The following is a 19,679-nucleotide window of genomic DNA, read 5'->3' as shown; positions in this document are numbered from 1 at the left end:
ACTTCTTCGCTCTTCACCATCACTTCTTCACATTTCACCATCACCTTGTCATATTTCACCTCGATACCTTTAAAAGTGTCCAAGCTGGGATTTTCTTCTGGTTCGTGTTTCATGAGGGATGGGCGTATTGTGGCACTTTGACTTTCACAAGCTGATTTCAGACTCCACTCCTTGTTGATCTTCTGATGCTTCCGTGTTCTCTGGTGTACTTGAAGATGCTGTTGCTGTGCAAACGCTATCCCGCACGGAATGCACTTGAAGGGTTTCTCTCCCGTGTGTGTTCTCTGGTGTTTTTTAACAACAGATGAATGTGCAAATGCCTTCCCACACACACTGCACTTGAAGGGTTTCTCTCCCGTGTGTGTTCTCTGGTGTTCTACAAGAGCAGATGACTTTGCAAACGCCTTCCCACACACACTGCACTTGAAGGGTTTCTCTCCAGTGTGTGTTCTCTGGTGTACTTGAAGATTAGATGAATTTGCAAACGCCTTCCCGCACAGAGTGCACCTGAAGGGTTTCTCTCCCGTGTGTGTTCTCTGGTGTTTTTTAAGAACAGATGACTGTGCAAACGCCTTCCCACACACACTGCACTTGAAGGGTTTCTCTCCCGTGTGTGTTCTCTGGTGTACTTGAAGATGTGATGAAAGTGCAAACGGCTTCCCGCACAGAGTGCACTTGAAGGGTTTCTCTCCCGTGTGTGTTTTCTGGTGTTCTACAAGAACAGATGACTGTGCAAACGCCTTCCCACAAACACTGCACTTGAAGGGTTTCTCTCCCGTGTGAGTTCTCTGGTGTTTTTTAAGAGCAGATGAATGTGCCAACGCCTTCCCACACACAATGCACTTGAAGGGTTTCTCTCCCGTGTGTGTTCTCTGGTGTATTTTAAGAGCAGATGACTGTGCAAATGCCTTGTTACACACACTGCACTTGCAGGGTTTCTCTCCCGTGTGAGTTCGCTGGTGTATCTGAAGAACTGATGGCCATGCAAATGCCTTACCACACACTGTGCACTTGAAGGGTTTCTCACCCGTGTGTGTTCTCTGGTGCCGTGTCAAATATCCAGTCCGATCCGTGCTGTATGCACGCTGGTCACATTGTTGACTTGTCATACCGAGCTGCGCTGAGTGCATTTGCTCCATCGGACCAATTCTGCGGAGGAAGCGTCAGAGGAAGCGTCAGAGGAAGCGTCAGCTACAGACAGAAAATAATATCCACACCATCTACACGACAGTATCGAGGCACAGAGGAATGCATATATAGTCACCTGTGACTTACACGTCTATACTTATTCATATATTCATGATGTAGTAAAAACGTTTCCCAAATTCATCACAGGGCTGTGATGGCACAGAATGAGAGGGCAAATGGTTATAAATATGCCTGGAAGCCCTCGTATCTTCAAGATGAATGTTAACCCAAAACTCTAAGCACACAATTTCGGCTGACTACAAAATAAATATTTATGAAAGCTAAATTCGGCTGACATAGCAAAGGGTGTTGAAAACAATACTATTTGTGTTAGGCAGAAATGCATAAATTAATGTTCAATCGCAACTTAGAGGTGTGAATCCAGGCTCAGATGTCCTTGAATGCTGGGATGAACAGTTCCGAATTCAGCTGAATGTGTGTGCTGTGTTAACTTCCTGTTTCCATTCATTTAAAGAGTTCCAGAGGAAAACAAAAGTAAACTATTGTTACGCTATAACCTCCGTGTTCAACAGAGTTAATAGACGTTACTGCAAACACAAACTGTACACTGTCACTGGGTAAACAGGCGGTGGCATGTCTAGAATCACACCTGGCCACCTTCATCTGCTTGGCATGAATGCTTCCTCACTCCACCAAGTAATTAATCGAGGATCAACAAACATAGCCGAGGCTAACTGGAGTTTGCGTGTCTCTCTCCGTGGTGAGATGTTAACTACCTCACCTGGTATACAGGAAGTCGTGGGTTCGATCCCGACCCTGACGCCTGCTGTATATTTGGAGTTTGCGCGTTTCTCCGCTGAGCGTCTTTGACCGATAGACATTGACACACGTATTCTTGTTTCTTTCGGTAAAGTTACGTAGATAGAAAATAACAATAACTGATAATACAATTACATTAAATAAAGACTGCTTGTGTTCAAAACGTGAGTTTTTTTGCTTTATTTACAATTTTTTTTTTCATTATGTTATTTTTATTAAATTTTCTATCTACGTGACTTTACCGAAAGAACCAAGAATATTAATTCCTGCAGTCACCAAAGTTTTAAGTCAAAACATTCACACACGTTGACAAAGCCCCACCTTGTGTTGTTGTGGGCAGGTCGCTTCTGATAACAAGAGCGGTATAGCAGCTCAAGCGGGCTTGGCCTGCTAACAAAAGAAAATTAAAAACTGCGTGAATATTGACAATAAAACAAAGTTACAAAGTGGCGAGCCGGGTGAAGACAAATTAAACTTAAGCGAGATAATTAAAGTGAACGCAATCAGGCGAGGGCAGGAGGCAAGGCCCCGCGTGGCTAGGCCCCGCGTTGTAAAGTTCCAACCTGGACATCGATTCCCATGCTCGCTGCTACTCAACTGACATCCCTACGAGAGAGAGAGCGAGGCTCTACCTTGGTAAACAACAACCACCACAACCACCACCACCATGAGAATTTCTCACCTCGGATTTCAATGAAAACGCGGATCGGCAGCCTCCTGTAACCTCGCAACGTCACGCGGGTAAGCAGGTAACATGACGTCACTTCCGGGGTAAGAGACACGCCCCTCCCACAATGAGCGGCTCTGTAACTGAATAAATTATGTTAATGAGTCCGGGCCATATGTCGAAGGATGGGGCGTGGCTGCTGAACCCGTCGCAATAAACACTCGACTGCTTCAACAAATATATTATGTTAATGAACCGCCAGTCACTGGGCGTAGCTTTGCCCAAATAAGGAATGGCACTGGATTGATATCGGCAGTGACCCAAGCGGAGGTGACGTCACGCTCAAGAGCGCCGTGGACAGGGTTGGGGGAGTGTGAATACCTTGGTGACATGACGTCACTAGCAAGGTACACCTCCCGCTGGCACTTCATGCCGTTGAGGTCATGCTGAGTGGTGACGTCACAGAGCGGAGATGGAGTTTAAGTTGATTTAGATTGATTTTGCATTGCCCCCTCCCTTGGGTGCGTGAACTCAGCAACAACGTGGACATTATTGTGTGTACAGTGTGTGTGTGTGTACACATTGTGTGTGTGTACGTACATACACAGTGTGTACACACTGTGTATGTACGTACACACACAGTGTACACACTGTGTGTGTGTGTACACACTGTGTATGTACGTACACACACACAGTGTGTACGTAAATACACACTGTGTGTGTGTACGTACACACTGTGTGTGTGTAGTGGAGGTCAAAGGCGGTGCATTGCCCAGTCATCTGAGTCAGTCGACCCATGGCATCTTATCAATTAATTTTTTAAAATGTATTATTTTTATTTGTTATTTGTATTACATTTTTTATTTTTTTTTTAACTTTTATTTGTTTATTTTTTGATTTCTATCTACGTGACTTTACCGAAAGAACCAGGAATATGGTAGCGCATTCTCTATTTGTTGCAGAGATTCAAAGTTCAAATCCGACAGGCACACCTGGCTACCCCAGTAACATTCACCACATTATGCGCTGTTCTGCTTCACGGCGGATGTAAAACAGAGTATTGTGTCACTCACAACGCACAGGTCATTGCATGTTGGTGTCACGGTCAAAATTGTGGTTAATTCCAGACATTATCCAGAAACTCCACAAGGGAGATGACGCGTCAATGATCGCCCCCTACCGACAGACTCATGTCCACGTGCAGGCCGGTGGAGGGCCACCTTGTGCCACACAGGGGCAGCTGCCACTAGGGGGCGCCCTTCGATTATTTGAGATGAGATTCGATACGAAACACCGAGTTGCTGAGGCAATTAGGCAAGCGACTCATGAGTGCAAAAATGTTGTTTATAACGTAGTGAATGCTTGGGAGCTTAATTGTCCCTCGCTCCTGCTTTGTCCCTCGCTCCTGCTAAAAGCTAATGGTCAGTGAGGTCAGCAACACTGTAGGTTCTGGTGTCAAGGACATGGGCCTGCATTCGCTGGTCCACTGCTATATAGTCCAGCGGATGTTCTTGCTTGAACCCGGCATGAATCCATGATGTTGTCTGGATGCACAGATGCCAGAACAGCGTGTTGGCAATGACAAGCCCACAGGCTGCACAGAAGTCTAACAGCCTCCTACCGTTGTTATTGAGTTGATCTGGCCCATGCCTTCCAATCGCTCCAGACCAGGTGCCAGCATCATCACCAAGTTGGGCATTAAAGTCACCCAACAGGATGACTCTATCCCGAGGGGCCACGTTTAGCTAACACCTGTGACAGGAGTTTATAGAAGGAATCTGAATCCACGGGCTTGCCTGCATCCCTTCACTGATGTTCGTCTTCGGTGGGGGCGTAAGCAGCCACCACCACCATTCTCTGCCTCCTGTTGATGGGGAGGCGAGCCCAAAGTAGCCTGGGGCTTACAGCTTCCCACACCTCGCCGCCACCTTCCCACGCCGCCTTCATTCTTTTTTTCAGAATAAGAGCCACTCCTTGTTGTTCGGCATTCTCCTGCCCCGAGTGGAGGACTCTGCACCCCTCATGATAATTGGAGTCAGAGCCGGTCCACTGGATCTCCTGAATGCCACAGAGATCCAGGCGGTACCGGTCCAGCTCTGTACAGAGTAGCAGCCTCTCCTCCACGTGGCCACTCTCAGTGACTTTTTGCCATTTCTAGAGGAACCCCAAGGGTAAGGATTCAGGCATTGCTCCTCACAATGTTATCGTCTGGCATCACAACCACCAACAACACACCTGTATTTGAATTGCAAGTAACTTTAATGAACACAACGCAACCCAAACAACCGTTCGTTTGAAAAACATATCTTAATATTTCCATTCTTCTCCGTGTGAGTCCCACGCCACACACACCCGCTGCATTTAAATTCCAAATCATGTTCATAAACACACCGCCAGTCATTTGAAACCGAGTCGGCGCTTAGAAGAGGGTGGCCCAGGACCGGTTGAGATAATCGTCACCGTTGTTGTTGGCCAGGAGCGGGAATCGAACTGGGGTCTCTGCCGTGTTGGTAGTGCAGTGTAGCCTGAATCTCTGCGCCGCTGCTTTCTCCTCACCCCCCTCCTCGTCCCCCCTCCCTGCAAACATCATCTATCAGCGGTCATTGATGCAACGACGACAAGCCGGGCTCTTGTCGCTCTCTCTCCCTCCCTCTCTGTCCACCCACCTTCGCCCCCTGTTAACAATACCCAGCACCCTATCTACCACTCCCACCAAGTGGTTCTCTCTCGCGATATGCCGCATCATGTGCATTAACTGTCCCCTCCCTCCTCCCTCTCCCCCTTCTCTCATCCCCCCCTCCCCCCTCTCCCTTTGCCGTCTATCTCTCTCCACGACTCCTCTGTCTCTCGCGACCACCTCCCCCCCCGCCCCCCGGTCTCGACCCCTCTCGGCCTCCACGACTCTCCACGCTCTGTCCAAGTATTGCCTAACCCTCTCGATCGACACTTCTACCTCTCTGCCACCTCTGATCCTTCCAGCCCCCTCCATGCCCCTGTGTGCCACCTCTCTCTCATTTCTTCTATCTACCTCTCTCCCTCCCCTCCTTCCAAGCCCCTCTCTCTCCCACCTTAGCATCTCTCCCGCTCTCTCTCTTATCTGCTGCTCTCTACCCTGACCACCGGCCCTTCTGACAATGTCTGCCTCCGCTCTTTCCCTCTCTGCTCCCCGATCTACCCCTCTGTTATCTCTCCTTCGTGCTCCCTCTCTCTCCCACCTTAGCATCTCTCCCGCTCTCTCTCTTATCTGCTGCTCTCCACCCGGGCCACCGGCCCCTCTGACAATGTCCACCTCCGCTCTTCCCCTGTCCATTGGCCTACGCACCTCTGCCTCTGCCCTCAATCTGGCCGCCTCTCTCTCCAATCGAGACCTGTTTACTAACATCCTCTCCACTCTATTATCTACCTCTCTAATTGCCCTCAATCTGGCCCCCTCCATGTCCCACACATGCCGCTCTGCCACCTGAACCACTTCTCCCACTCCCCTCTGCCTGACCGGGTCCCTCTCCCCCCGCCTCTCTCCCCCCCGTCCACCCCTCTCGCCCTCCCTCGCCCGCATCTCCCTCTCTTGTCCCCCCCGGTCCACGTTCTCCCTCGCTCCCAAAGCCCTGACCCCATCCTCCCGTTCCCCGCGCACGTCTCTCCCTCCCCTCCATCGAGCAAGCTCTCTCCGAGCCCACTGCTCCTCCTCTAGCCCCATGACCCCTTCTTCCAACCGTCCACCTCCTCCTGCCCCCTCCCTCACCCGCATCTCACGCTCTCTTCCCGCCCGCCCCCGCTCCACATTCTCCCCCACTCTCCATGGCCTCTCTCCACCCTCTCCTCTGCCCCTCTCAATTCTGGCCATCTCCCTCTGTGCCCTCTGCCTCACGAGCTCTCTCATCTCACCCCATCTATCTCCCCCTGGTCGATCCCCCCCACCCCCTGGTCCTCTCTGTCCTGCCCCATCCCCGCCTCTCCCCTCTCTCTCCATCGTGGTACTCCGATTGCGCTCTTCCTCCTGGCCCCTCCCGCAGCGTCTTGCCGGGGGTAGCGATGCACCACGCGCACCTGTACCACGACAATGGCCGCCGTCAACACCGACATCAACGACCGCCGTTCGCCAGTAAGTGGCAGTGACATCGCCGTGGCGCCCGTGCCAGGCCAGGTATACTTTGAGGCCACGTGAAGCGTCAAAGGCTCGCTGGAAGGAGGAAGTCGCGTGACAGACTCAGCAGTTGCGATGGGTTAACCGACGGATGGCTATCGATTAGAAATCACATATCCCCGAGTCTCACCTGTGAGTGGCACCGCCTCACGCTGTTGTGGATCCCCACGTGGCTCGGAGCCTCAAAAGCTCCGTGACTCCTGGGTGGTGATACAAAGACAAAGATCCCTCGTGTAGCCTTAACACACTGTTGGGGCAAGTGCTGTTAGCAAGTGTCAGCACCACCTATGAAGGCCGGAACGGTACACGAGGGGGTGGGTGGCCAGCACCGCGCCCGACCGCCTTTGTCTCCCCAGTAGCGATGTTTACGCACCGCACCAGGTACTCACTTGAGGCTGAGTCGACCTAGGGGAGGCCCAGAACCGGTTCAAATAATCGTCACTGGGTGTTGGCAGTGAGCGGGAATCAAACTCGGGTCGTCAGGTTCGTAGAGCAGCGCACTAACCGCTAGACTACCGCCACACACGTTACACACACACAGTGTACACACACACACAGTGTACACACACACGGTACACACACACACAGTACACACACACACAGTACACACACACAGTACACACACACAGTAAACACACACACAGTACACACACACACGCACAGTACAGACACATGTTACACACACACAGTACACACACGCACGGTACACACACACGGTGCACACACACGCACAACACGCACGCACAGTACACACACACGCACAGTACATACACACGGTGCACACACACGCACAATACACATGCACAATACACACGCACACACACACACACAGTACACATGCACGGTACACACACACACGCACGGTACACACACACACGGTACACACATGCACAGTACACACACACAGTACACACACACACACACACGGTACACACACACACACAGTACACACACACAGTACACACACACGGTACACACACACACAGTACACACACGTACGCACGGCACGCCCACACTCCCTCAGTCACGTGACTAAGGTTGACGCGCCGCCCCGTCTCCCGAGGTGACCTCTTGGCTCTCTCGTCTCTCCTCGACACGTAGATTTATTTCTTACTCTTACCTAGAAGCGTCATTGTCTGTCTGTCTCTGTGGACGCAACTTGCGAGGAATTGTACTCACAAACTGTGGGGATAACGTTTCAAAAAAACTGCCCAGATACCACGCGATAAGCCCCGTGGTGAGCCAGTGCTATTCCTATTTCCAATCCGTCAACGTGAAAGTAGTTCAATTAACTATTTATTACTAATCTACATATATATATCAAAGGCAAAGTAATTGATTTATTAAAATATTTAATTTAACGTAGGTATAAAATAAAATAAATGTTATGTAGGTATAAATAAAATAAATAAAAATTTAACGTAGGTATAAATAAAATAAATGTAATGTAAAGCTAACCTGATTTCTAAATTCAACCACCTATCAAAGAAGAACCCAGTTCCACATATAACAAAACAAGATGTTAACAAAATCGTCATTAATCAGAGTAGCACCCCGATTTCGGACAATCTGAAAACAGTACTGGCTAGGGGACTAAATTTTGCTGTCACCCCAAAACACATACCAATAGATGATATCATCTCTCAGGTCGATGTAGCCCTCAAAGGCGTAGGACACATCCAAGCAGATGTTGCGAGAGCTGAAATAGCCACTATTCTTAAGAATGCTAAGAAACCCATTAGTAACATCAGCAAAAATGAACGCTCTGAACTCGCAAATTTAAAAAAACAGAAGTGATATAGTCATCCTCTCAGCCGATAAAGGCAACGCTACTGTTATTATGGATAAAGATTCATACAACAACAAAATCCAGAATCTGCTCAACGATGGAAGTTATTCAAAAATAAAAAATTACCCCACTAATAGCCTAGCGATAAAAACCAACAAGATCATCACAAGTTCGACCTCCCTAAGCGACCCAACTAAACGTCCCTCCCTAAAACCTTCTGCTGCAAGACCCCGTAGATTCTATGGTCTTTCCAAGATTCATAAAGAAGGCACCCCACTTCGACCCATCGAATCCACGATCAACTCCCCTACCTATAGACTAGCCCGCTTTCTGTCAGATACCTTGCTGCCTTTCACTGGCAAGACCGCCTCAGCAGTACTTAACTCAGCCCAATTGGTCTCTATGGTCAAAGACGTTGTACTGTCCCCTGACGATATCCTTGTCAGCTTCGATGTGGTCTCTTTGTTCACCAAGGTCCCAGTACCTGATACCATTAAACTAATTGAAAATTTGGTCCTACATGGACTAGACCCCGACACACCTGCACTGGTTAGGCACTGCCTCAACAATACCTACTTTACTTGGAATGGCTCCTTCTACAAACAAAATGAGGGTACCCCCATGGGATCCCCCTTATCACCAGTGATAGCCACTATTTCCATGGAGAAATTTGAATCAGACGCCATCCAGACTTCCACCCTCAGACCTTCCCTGTGGAAGAGATATGTGGATGACACTTTCGTCATTTGGCCACATGGCCTCCCAGCTCTGAACCTTTTCCTACACCACATCAATTCCAGACATCCCGCCATCAAATTCAAAATGGAAGTGGAGAAAGATGGCAAGCTACCATTCTTAGATGTTCTGTTTGAGTGTAGACCTGATGGCCCATTGGGGCATTCTGTCTACAGGAAACCCACCCACACAGATTCCTACTTGAAACCTGATTCCCACCACCACCAAGCCCAAAATAATTCTCTCATCAAAACTTTATACCATAGGGCTCATTACATTTCGGACCAACACCACCTGACCAGTGAATTAAAACATGTACACCTGGCCCTCAAAAGGAATGGTTACTCTGACCGTACCATCCGCCAAGCTGTCTCTCCCTCCATACAGAAACAACACTTGATACTCCGGTCAAAACCATCACACTTCCATATATAGCAGGCGTTACTAAAAAGATTTCCAAAATTCTAAACAAACACAAGATCCAGGTCCGGTTCAATACAGTACACAAAATTCATGATCTGATCCCATCCGTGAAGGATGTCATTCCTGATGTACAGTACCCCGGGGTTTACAAATTGAGATGTACCTGCGGTGATTGCTATATCGGTGAGACAAAGCGACATGTCTCTGACCGAATTCGCGAGCACAAATCAGATTTGAAACACGGCAAAACGAATTCTTCTGCCGTGGATGATCACTTTTACAACGCTGTGGGGGATCACGATATAATTTTCTCCGATACCAAGGTTCTTTGCAAACCCACGGGCTTTTATCAGAGATTTGTTCATGAAGCAATTCAGATCTACAAACACAGACACAATTTCAACCGAGAGGATGGTTTCAAATTAAGCAACCATTGGAAAGGTGTTCTAAATCGAACTAAACATTAAACTCATTTCAATGGTACAGTATATTTTTCAAGTAGTGGTACCCCAAACTTTCGCAGCTCTTATAAATTCCCTTTTCACACCATCAATAGGTAAACTCCCCCTCCCCCCCTTCTCCCCCCCCGCGCCAAACGGCACGTACACCACCTCTTTCCTAAAATCCGCCAATCAAATGCTAATTTTTATGCTAATTTCTTTGTCAGAACACCTTGTTTGCTCGCACACAGTCTAAAGGTCCGCTGTCTGAGCGTGGTTGTGTTTCGCTAAATTCTCCTGTTTGATGAGTACTAGGTGCCTCGGTGAATGTATATGCTCTGACTTTAACATAGCTATTTCTGTGACCAGTTACAAGCTAATCACTCAGCTATTTCAATGCTAGATTCTATGCTAAGTCCTTTGTCAAGGGGTACCTCTGCGGATGTGTATACTTTAACTTAGCTATTTCAATGAGCCATTTCAATGCTAAATTATATGCTAATTCCTTTGTCAAGGCGCTTTGTGTTTTTCTTCTCACACAGCTTAAAGGTCGTGATCTAAGCGTGGCTTCTCCCACTCCAGCGCTGTCCTCCAGACAGTCTCGTCCCTTCACCTGATGAAGGCCGCTTGTGTTGTGGCCGAAACGTCGTGATTTTTTGTTATTTTATTTTCACCTACGTGACTTTACCCAATAGAACCAAAGAGTATGGATCCTAGCAGTCACGAAAGCTTTAAATCTAAAATTTATTTGTTTTGGCTTTTTTCTTTCTTGCAAGCATCATTTTTTTCCAGGGTTTTTCAGTGAAATAGAAGGGAATGCGAAGTTAACCAAAGACAAGAATCCAAGTCCCGGGCGAAGCTGGGTAGTGAAGCTCGTTACTAATAAACCCCAATGATCCTATCAAAATGAGGGATTTCAATCGGATCGTTGGGGGGGCACGTGCCACCCCACCCCCCACTGGCTCCACCACTGTCACACACTGGCATGGTTCACAGGTGGTGGTGTGTCCAGACCCACGCCTGGCCACCTTCACCTGCTCAGTATTAATGCTTCCTCACTCCACCAAGTAGTTAATTGAGGATCAATCAACACAGCCGAGGCTGCGTTTCTCTCTCTCTCCCCGTGGTTGTGTGGATTTCCTTCCCGATCCCCCGGTCTCCCCTCTACATGTAGAGAATTAACACCGCCACGCGTCTAGAGTGAACACCACCAAGCGTCTAGAGTGAACACCGCCACGTGTCTAGAGTGAACACCGCCACGTGTCTAGAGTGAACACCACCACACATCTAGAGTGAACACCACTACGCGTCTAGAGTGAACACCGCCACGTGTCTAGAGTGAACACTGCCAACGCGTCTAGAGTGAACACCACCACGCTGTTGACAAGCCCCACCTTACACCATTGGAAACCTCATTTGCCAGTAACAAAATGATTGTTTTTTTACCCTTTTATCTGGCAACAAAACTGACACCTTTTTTACAAGGAGTCATGTTTACATTGACCACAATACCTGCGGTCGGAACGCAAACACAAAACAACAACTCTGATAATGTATGTGGCACTGTGGTGCATTGTCTTCTGGTCCAACACCAACGTGAGACGAGGCTCTAAAGAAAGCTGTCTCGGGTGTGGACCAATCAATTTCAAGGACAGTTCCAATACATTATCAGAGTTGTTGTTTTGTGTTTGCTTTCCGACCGCAGGTATTGTGGTCAATGTAAACATGACTCCTTATAAAAAAGGTGTCAGTTTTGTTGCCAGATAAAAGGGTAAAAAACCAATTATCAAGTCCCACCTTGTTGTTATTGTTGTTGTGGGCAGGTCGCTTCTGATAACAAGAGCGGTATAGCAGCTCAAGTGGGCTTGGCCTGGTGAAAAAAATAAAAACTGCGTGAATATTTACAATAAAACAAAGTTACAAAGTGGCGAGCCGGGTGAAGACAAATTAAACTTAAGCAAGATAATTTAAATAAACGCAATCAGGCGAAGGCAGGAGGCAAGGCCCCGCGTGGCTAGGCCCCGCGTTGTAAAGTTCCAACCTGGACATCGATTCCCATGCTCGCTGCTACTCAACTGACATCCCTACGAGAGAGAGCGAGGCTCTACCTTGGTAAACAACAACAACCACCACCACAACCACCACAACAACCACAACAGCAATGAGAATTTCTCACCTCGGATTTCAGTGCAGGAAGCGATAGCTTCCTGTTACCTCGTGACGTCACGTGGCAGCAGGTGGCATGACGTCACTTCCGGGGATGAGACACGCTCCTTTCTAGATTTAAAGCTTTCGTGACTGCTAGGATCCATACTCTTTGGTTATATTGGGTAAAGTCACGTAGGTGAAAATAAAATAACAAAAAATCACGACGTTTCGGCCACAACACAAGCGGCCTTCATCAGGTGAAGGGACGAGACTGTCTGGAGGACAGCGCTGGAGTGGAAGAAGCCACGACCTTTAAGCTGTGTGAGAAGAAAAACACCAAGCGCCTTGACAAAGGAATTAGCATAGAATTTAGCATTGAAATGGCTCATTGAAATAGCTAAGTTAAAGTATACACATCCGCAGAGGTACCCCTTGACAAAGGAATTAGCTTTTTAAATTTCGATTTAAAGCTTTCGTGACTGCAATGATTCATCTTCTTTGGTTCTTTCGGTAAAGTCACGTAGAATGATAATAAAATAATAAATTGATAAAATAAAATAACACAATAATATTCTCACGACGTTTCGGCCACAACACAAGCGGCCTTCATCAGGTGAAGGGGGCGAGACTGTCTGGTAGGACAGCGCTGGAGTAAAAGAGCCACGTTCAGATACGGCCTTTAAGCTGTGTGAGAGGAACAAAGCGCCTTGACAAAGGACTTAGCATAGAATTTAGCATTGAAATGGCTGAATGATTAGCTTGTGACTGGTCACAAGCTAAAGATGGATTCAGGCTTAGTAACCACTGGAAAGATTTTGATTTAAAGCTTTCGTGACTGCAGTAATTCATATTCTTAGTTTTTTCGGTAAAGTCACGTTGAAGAGAATAAATTTATGCAAACCGACACACCTGATGATGACCGTTTGATTTATGGTCGAAACGTCGTGAGAATTTTTTATTGTTTTATATATATTTTGTTATTTTGTTGTTTCTCTTCAACGTGACTTCACTGGAAAGATGTTTTAAATCATTTCTGTTCTTAATTAATTGTATTTTTACGATGACCTTCAGACCGCAGCTCTTTCGCCAGCATTGCCTCTTAATACCTCTCACACCACGGTTAATGGTATAGTTTTACAATATGGAGCATACTAGGGCCTCGCAGCTGTCTCTCTCCCCCTCCTCTGTTCCGACCATGGACGAACTCGTCCGTCTGAACGGGACCCGTAGCTATCCGTGGGGCTGAAATTTGAGGGTAAGAATCCACCCATTTTTTCGCCATATAGCATTGTGATATATAACGACTTATTGTTGGTAGCTTAGCTGATTGGAGAATATAGAGTTTATTGATAACATGAAGGTAATTTATATTTTAGTTTTTATTGGTTCACTATATAGTACTGTGAATAGCTCAGATGTGTAGTCATTTCTGTGACCAGTCACTAGCTAATCATTCAGTTGTTTCAATGCTGGATTTGCCTAGTTATTTCAATGCTAAATTCTCCTGTTTGATTTGTACTAAGGGCCTCGGTGAATGTGTATGCTCTGACTTTAACGTAGCTATTTCTGCAGCAGGTACAAGCTAACCACTCAGCTATCTCAATGCTAAATTCTATGCTAATTCCATTGTCAAGATGTGTATGCCTTAACTTAGCTATTTCAATGCTAAATTCTATGCTAATCCCTTTAACAATGGGTGCCTCTGCGGGTGTGTATGCTTTAACTTTTAACATAGCTATTTCTGTGACCAGTCACAAGCTAATCATTCAGCCATTTCAATGCTAAATTCTATGCTAATTCCTTTGTCAAGGCGCTTTGTTCCTCTCACACAGCTTAAAGGCCGTATCTGAACGTGGCTCTTTCACTCCAGCGCTGTCCTACCAGACAGTCTCGCCCCCTTCACCTGATGAAGGCTGCTTGTGTTGTGGCCGAAACGTCGTGAGAATATTATTGTGTTATTTTATTTTATCAATTTATTATTTTATTATCATTCTACGTGACTTTACCGAAAGAACCAAAGAAGAAAAAGGAATTAGCATAGAATTTAGCATTGAAATAGCTGAGTGATTAGCTTATAACTGGTCACAGAAATAGCTATGTTAAAGTCAGAGCATATACATTCACCGAGGCACCTAGTACTCATCAAACAGGAGAATTTAGCGAAACACAACCACGCTCAGACAGCGGACCTTTAAACTGTGTGCGAGCAAACAAGGTGTTCTGACGAAGAAATTAGCATAAAAATTAGCATTCGATCGGCGGATTTTAGGAAAGAGGTGGTGTACGTGCCGTTTAGCGCGAGGGGGAAGGGGGGGAGGGGGAGTTTACCTATTGATGGTGTGAAAAGGGAATTTATAAGAGCTGCGAAAGTTTGGGGTACCACTACTTGAAAAATATACTGTACCATTGAAATTAGTTTAATGTTTAGTTCGATTTAGAACATCTTTCCAATGGTTGCTTAATTTGAAACCATCCTCTCGGTTGAAATTGTGTCTGTGTTTGTAGATCTGAATTGCTTCATGAACAAATCTCTGATAAAAGAAAGCCCGTGGGTTTGCAAAGAACCTTGGTATCGGAGAAAATTATATCGTGATCCCTCACAGCGTTGTAACAGTGATCAGCCACGGCAGAAGAATTCGTTTTGCCGTGTTTCAAATCTGATTTGTGCTCGCGAATTCGGTCAGAGACTTGTCGCTTTGTCTCACCGATATAGCAATCACCGCACGTACAACTCAATTTGTAAACCCCGGGGTACTGTAAATCAGGAATGACATCCTTCACCGATGGGATCAGATCACGAATTTTGTGTACTGTATTGAACCGGACCTGGATCTTGTGTTTGTTTCAAATTTTGGAAATCTTTTTAGTAACGCCTGCTATATATGGAAGTGTGATGGTTTTGACCGGAGTATCAAGTGGTTGTTTCTGTATGGAGGGAGAGACAGCTTGGCGGATGGTACGGTCAGAGTAACCATTCCTTTTGAGGGCCAGGTGTACATGTTTTAATTTACTGGTCAGGTGGTGTTGGTCCGAAATGCAATGAGCCCTATGGTATAAAGTTTTGATTCGAGAATTATTTTGGGCTGGGTGGTGGTGGGAATCAGGTTTCAAGTAGGAATCTGTGTGGGTGGGTTTCCTGTAGACAGAATGCCCCAATGAGCCATCAGGTCTCCTCTAAAACAGAACATCTAAGAATGGTAGCTTGCCATCTTTCTCCACTTTCATGGTGAATTTGATGGCGGGATGTCTGGAATTGATGTGGTGTAGGAAAAGGTTCAGAGCTGGGAGGCCATGTGGCCAAATGACGAAAGTGTCATCCACATATCTCTTCCACAGGGAAGGTCTGAGGGTGGAAGTCTGGATGGCGTCTGATTCAAATTTCTCCATGAAAATATTGGCTATCACTGGTGACAAGGGGGATCCCATGGGGGTACCCTCATTTTGTTTGTAGAAGGAGCCATTCCAAGTAAAGTAGGTATTGTTGAGGCAGTGCCTAACCAGTGCAGGTGTGTCGGGGTCTAGTCCATGTTGGACCAAATTTTCAATTATTTCAATGGTATCAGGTACTGGGACCTTGGTGAACAAAGAGACCACATCGAAGCTGACAAGGATATCGTCAGGGGACAGTACAACGTCTTTGACCATAGAGACCAATTGGGCTGAGTTAAGTACTGCTGAGGCGGTCTTGCCAGTGAAAGGCAGCAAGGTATCTGACAGAAAGCGGGCTAGTCTATAGGTAGGGGAGTTGGTCGTGGATACGAAGGGTCGTAGTGGGGTGCCTTCTTTATGAATCTTGGGAAGACCATAGCATCTAGGGGGTCTTGCAGCAGAAGGTTTTAGGGATGAAACGTTTAGTTGGGTCGATTAGGGAGGTCGAACTTGTGATGATCTTGTTGGTTTTCATCGCTAGGCTATTAGTAGGGTCATTTTTTATTTTTGAGTAACTTCCATCGTTGAGCAGATTCTGGATTTTGTTGTTGTATGAATCTTTATCCATAATAACAGTAGCGTTGCCTTTATCGGCTGAGAGGATGACTATATCACTTCTGCTTTTTAAATTCCCGAATTCAGAGCGTTCATTTTTGCTGATGTTACTAATGGGTTTCTTAGCATTCTTAAGAATAGTGGCTATTTCAGCTCTCGCAACGTCTGCTTGGATGTGTCCTACGCCTTTGAGGGCAACAGTTAACTCTTACATTACGCATAGGGTGGTGACCACCGACTTACTCTAGCTAACACACACTTCTCAGATACTCTAGCGTGACCCAGCCAGGTGGGCTACTGGCAGGTCTGTAGGGTGGTGACCACCGACCTACTCTAGCTAACACACACTTCTCAGATACTCTAGCGTGACCCAGCCAGGTGGGCTACTGGCAGGTCTGTAGGGTGGTGACCACCGACCTACTCTAGCTAACACACACTTCTCAGATACTCTAGCGTGACCCAGCCAGGTGGGCTACTGGCAGGTCCGCTGACTGGAGGCTTGACTCTTCTTGGCGTCTTCACGATGCATCTTCATTCTTGATATGGGCAGCCTCGAACCTCGTGAGGAGGCTGCATATATGGACCTCGGCGGGCCCCGGCCTGGCCACGCCTCCTTTCGAGGACCCTCTCGAAGCCCCCCCCTGCTGTCCACGTGCCCCCCGAGGTGCCCCCTAGGCCCCCGGCCCCCACTGGGGTCCAGTCACGTGTCCAGCCGGGGTCACAGAGAGTGCCACGACCTCACACCACCCTCATGACCTCCCGAGTCCAGACCCGGCCCTGACGTCATTCCCGCCTCCAGCCGGGATGACGTCATGTGTGTGTGTGGACCCGCGTGGTAATGACGCTCCCCCGCATATTGACGTCACACATGTGCGTGTGTGCACAGTGGTGATGCTACAATCACTACACTTAGAGGCATAGATGTGGTGACCACGCTTGTGTTAATTGATTGGCACTGTTAATTGATTGCCACTGTTATTTCATTTCCACTGCAACTTAATTAATTGCTACTGTTGATTGATTTGATTTAAAACGTTAATTGCTTATTTGACACTGTTAATGAACAATGTAAATCGTTGGCAACGTTTAATCGATTTATACACGGGCTCGCCCAAATTATTGTCACGGTGTAATGTTAATTGATCGTCCTTAATTGATTACGCGTGTACGTTGAACGTCTTTCGCGCCGTACGTAGCCAACCGTGCTAATCAGAGATGCGATTGGTTTGGCGCATCGATGTTAATTGACCGATGGTGGCCAAACGCTGCGTCACGTTGACTGATCGGCATAGTACCGCGTCAATCGATGACATTGGTACGTCGGATCAGTTGGGACAGTGTTGGTCGGGCTCCGTGTTCCGGCATTTAATTGGCGTAACTTTACGTTAATTGATTTGGACCGGTGTCATGTTAATCGATCATGACGAGTTTCAATGCAGCGTCAATGTCACTGATTGAAAATCGCCTTTGTTTGCAGATGGGTAGGCACTGCCGTGAAACTTTCTACAGTGAGGGAAAAAAGTATTTGATCCCCTGCTGATTTTGTATGTTTGCCCACTGACGAAGAAATGATCAGTCTATAATTTTAATGGTAGGTTTATTTGAAAAGTGAGAGACAGAATAACAAAAAAATCCAGAAAAACGCATGTCAAAAATGTTATAAATTGATTTGCATTTTATTGAGGGAAATAAGTATTTGACCCCATCTCAATCAGAAAGATTTCTGGCTCCCAGGTGTCTTTTATACAGGTAACGAGCTGAGATTAGGAGCACACTCTTCAATCGCACTTTGCCCCACTCTGCGCAGACCATCCCCGGATGAGTGTCTCTTTGAGAGGGACCTCAAGAAGGTCCTTGCCCCCGCTGGTGATCAGACGGAAATTGTGGTGTCTTCCCGGCAGTGCCACCGTAAACACTGACGATGCACCCGGTATGAGATTCTACAGATTTGCGGCTTTCTGAACCAGTCCTGGGCCTCTCCGAGGTCGACTCAGCCTCAAATGAGTACCTGGTGCAATTCCAGGCATGGTGCTGGCCATCCACCCCCATGTACGCCGTGCCGACCTTCACACGTCAAGAGGTTCAAGGCACCCAGGACCGCCACGGCCACCGCCACTCCCGCCACCAGGAGAGGGACCGCAGTAGCCGTGGTCAGGGCCAGCAGTGCAAAGGGCGCGGCATGTGGAGCCAGGGCGAATGTTGGGCCAGATCCTGCACCTCGACAATCACCGAAACACAGCTCCAGCCCCCCCCCCCCCCCCCCGCTGCCTGTCCTCAACAAAGGCAGTGTCACTGCTCGTGCCACGACATCGCGTCAACCCAAGTGGGTTCCTCCAGGTAAGGATAAAGCATTGCACCACGACCGGCACAAAGCACACGTGTTTCTAACTCGGCATTTACTTTCACGTTTTCCCCCACGATGAAACCATCCATGAATGTGCCTGATCTCCACTGGGTCTAGGAAGCTAATCAGGGGTTTTTTTTAAGCCTGCTAAGTACCTTGATAAGTGATGACCACCAGAGCTTTCCAAGTGATGTAGGTTGTGAGACCGCGAGATGGTGTGGACCTCGCAGTGCTGAGTGTTATCGCCTCGTAAGCGAGGCTCGCGACGGAGTGGCAACACGTGGACGTCAACTGCGGGGACGGAGCGAGGATATGGAAGCGTGTGCTAAATTCATTTTTGTGTGACCGTGAGGGATGGCGACAGCTTTGGGGTGGCCTTCATCTAGCAGTGGATAGAGCACGTCAGAAATGCCGATTGAGCAGAAACAAAACTCTTTGAAGGAGGCAGAAAAACACAAAAAGGGATGCAAAAAGAGAATGTTTTTTTAAGTCGAATTGTGACTCCAAATGAAGACATTCTTCGAATTACTTCGGAGGAAGTCAATGGTCGCATGGCAACTAAATATGTGTAATGCTCGGAGTAACTTTAAAATAATGTTTAAAAATCCCCCCGATAGTTTGTGGTCCACTCACGGACGAAGGCCTCTCCATGCCGCCGCAGTCACCAAAATAACGACTACTTAAAAAAGTAAAATGTGAGTTCGCATTTGTTACTCTCGTAGCCTGACCCCAACAACACCCTTGGACCCGCCTGTCGTGCCGTCAAAATATTTCACATCAGGTCCGACCTTGCGTCTTGGCCTCTCTAAACGTGCCAAGCTGACGCCACTCCACCCCGGATCTCCGTGAAACTGCCACGGACCACCACGGACCGCCACAGCCGCCAGCCACTGACTCTCTCCACGTGCCGTGGAATGTCCCAGTCAGCTACTAAGCCATTCCACTTGCCACGGTCTTCGAGCGACACATTCCAAATACCAAGCACTCCCACAGTCTGCCACTGAACCCATGGACTTGTCGGGGACAAGCACCGACCC

The 19,679-nt window shown here is 47.5% G+C and overlaps 1 long non-coding RNA gene across 1 annotated transcript; it reads right to left on the bottom strand.

The window, feature by feature from the left end:
* Positions 1–6,596: 6,596 nt before the first annotated feature.
* On the bottom strand, positions 6,597–12,038 carry LOC142912155 (uncharacterized). Its single transcript, XR_012933936.1, has 3 exons — positions 11,964–12,038; positions 6,910–6,979; positions 6,597–6,682 (listed from the first exon to the last, which is right to left on the bottom strand). It is a non-coding gene; the product is annotated as an uncharacterized LOC142912155 (long non-coding RNA).
* Positions 12,039–19,679: the final 7,641 nt, after the last annotated feature.

The sequence above is a fragment of the Petromyzon marinus genome, unplaced genomic scaffold (assembly GCF_048934315.1).
Source record: "Petromyzon marinus isolate PM22_M1 ecotype Great Lakes invasive population unplaced genomic scaffold, UKy_Petmar_22M1.pri1.0 PM_G_Scaffold_19, whole genome shotgun sequence".
Lineage (NCBI taxonomy): Eukaryota > Metazoa > Chordata > Hyperoartia > Petromyzontiformes > Petromyzontidae > Petromyzon > Petromyzon marinus.
Note: the sequence above shows the minus strand (reverse complement) of the source record. Positions and strands in the feature narration are given on the sequence as shown.